This window comes from Penaeus japonicus, unplaced genomic scaffold, assembly GCF_977035675.1.
Source record: "Penaeus japonicus unplaced genomic scaffold, GWHDUDI00000001_assembly GWHDUDI00000023, whole genome shotgun sequence".
NCBI classification, from domain to species: domain Eukaryota; kingdom Metazoa; phylum Arthropoda; class Malacostraca; order Decapoda; family Penaeidae; genus Penaeus; species Penaeus japonicus.
In genome coordinates, this window is record NW_028234425.1 from 8921396 (window position 1) to 8923895 (window position 2500).

A 2500-nucleotide genomic window follows, 5' to 3' on the forward strand; every position below is an offset into this window, starting at 1 on the left:
GAGAAAACACAATTTTAATATTGCAACTGCTTATCGTTGATTCCTAACCTGACTTTTGTTTGCTGATGCCTCGTGTTTTTTCATGAGTAATCTCTTAATATAATTCAAATAAATTATCCTTTATCACAATATGTATGTTTAATATAACAAACACGCAGAAAACGTTCAATATTATTTACGTTTCGCGCATGTACTCCCAAGCTCGATTTAGCTGAGTTGCTGTATAGATGGCATTAAAGCTGGCAGTTATGCTCTCCCGTGCTTGCTGCTTGCGATTGATGCTCCCAGGGTCGTATACTTTTTAATCTATGCTATGGCTATGGTCAGCGATGAGAGAAATCAACATTTTCCTCTGATCTTCCGTGAGCGATCTAGTTTTATCCTTCCCGCCATGGTTGTTCGATCATTTGGCGCGCTTTCTGTGTACGCAGGGCTACCAACTGTTGCAAATATTCGGGCCGCCCGAAAACATTTTGAGGCCGGCCCACCGCACTGCCTTGACGTTTGAAAAAATCGATTTAAGTTTTCAGTCCGGCCCCACGCAATTTATTTTCGGTTTGGTAACGCCCGAAACCATGATGTTAAAAAAAATGGCACTAAGGGTCGTTTTTTAAAACTTGTGAACGACCCGAAATAATACTTTGCCAACCCGAATATGAAAAATCGGGTTAGTTAAAAGAAATTTGCTTGGGCTCAAATATCATAACCACCTTAACGAAAAAAATGCGATCGGCTAATCCTCCCCAGAGCCGTTTCTAATCGAAATTATTATATAAAAACGAAAAGTTCTCTAATTATAATAAAACATTTATATGAACAGACTGCACTTTAATGCATACTATAGTGGGCTTTGCAAAGTGTCTTATTCATCAAATATTTTGTTGGAGAATTTTGTTGACAGCACTGAATTTTGAAACACATCAACAACGTGCCGCGAATTATCAAAACCGCCACCCTGTCTCCTGCGCGCTTATCTACGACTTTGTGTGTTGAAAATTAACTTCAACGCCGAACTAACGATATCAATAACAATTTTAAGAAGGTAAGAAGCACATAAGAAGTAGTTGACCTGCACTAATATACATATTTAGGCCAGACAGATGAAGGTACTGTCAGCCTATACAGTATCCAGTACCACCAAGTTTTCTTACATCATCAGCTGTTGTTACTCCCAGTTTAAAATAATGATTAGATAAATGGAAATCAGTCATTAAAATCCATTTCATCACATTATCATCATTATTTAATGTACCTAGTGTATCTAGAACTATTAAAGATCTATACTTGATGTTACATTTGATGGAAAATTATGATTTGATATATATTGTCCCTAGTAATAAAATTGATTTAGGATTTTGAATCAACTTCCCTTATATATTAGATGTTTTCACAATAAAAACTATGTCTAATTATTTATGTTTGAAGTCCAAGCTATCAATTAGTTCTTCAGAACATGACCGCATGAAGCAATTTTGTGGCTTCCATGCTTCATGCGCTGGCAAATGCCAACAATCTTCCTCTCTATATTTGGGAAATCGTGTTGTATAAGGAAATGTAAAGCCTCTTTATTACAGGTAACAATGGAAGGACAGCAGAAGCTTGGTAACGTGGACCAAGTTGAGGAAGTGGAGGTCTGTTTGCCACGTTTAGTGGTCAGAGATAGAAGGATCCAGTTGTCATGCAGTCAGAGGAGCTCATGAAGCGTTATCGGCTGCCAAAACAGTGCACCAGAAACTCGCTTCAGAAAATCAACAGAAAATTACCTGCAGTAAGAGATGGTAGAGGTAATCATTCTTTCAAAATACTGTTGGTTATACAAGATATTATTAGATTCAATATGATATCAAATGTGTATACTAATGTATGTTTGTGGAATTTAAACTATGGTGCTGTATACATTTTTTTAATGGGTTGCAACATTCCACCTTATATGCAGGTCTTGACTTCTCTGCTTTACATGGTATCAGGACATTTTCAGCTAACCATTGCAGATTGTTTAGAAATGTCTGTGGCATCAGTCTGCGAATATTTAACGTATGTCACAAGAGCCATCTCAGTGCTAGCATCCGAATATATTCAGTTTCCAGCACCAAGAAATGTAGCAGGATTTGTGGAAAACAAAATTTAGTTAGTAACAGGCATGCCAGGGGTCACTGGATGCATTGGCTGTACTCATGTACCAATTTGTAGCTCAGGAGGAAATGATGCTGAGAAATACCGTTACAGGAAGGGGTATATTTCTCTCAATGTGCAGGGTATTTATGATTTGTGATTATTGCTAGTTGGTCTGGAAGTGCACATGGCACCAGGATTTTTGACAACTCAAGGATATGCCATTTTTTAGAGCAAGGACGCCATGCTGGTTATCTCTTGGGAGATAGTGGATATCCTTGTCGAAGATACTAGCTGACTCCAATCCTATCTCCATCCAATGACAAAGAGAAAAAGTGCAACACAGCACACGCAAAAACAAGAAATACCATTGAGCCTGCATTTGGTG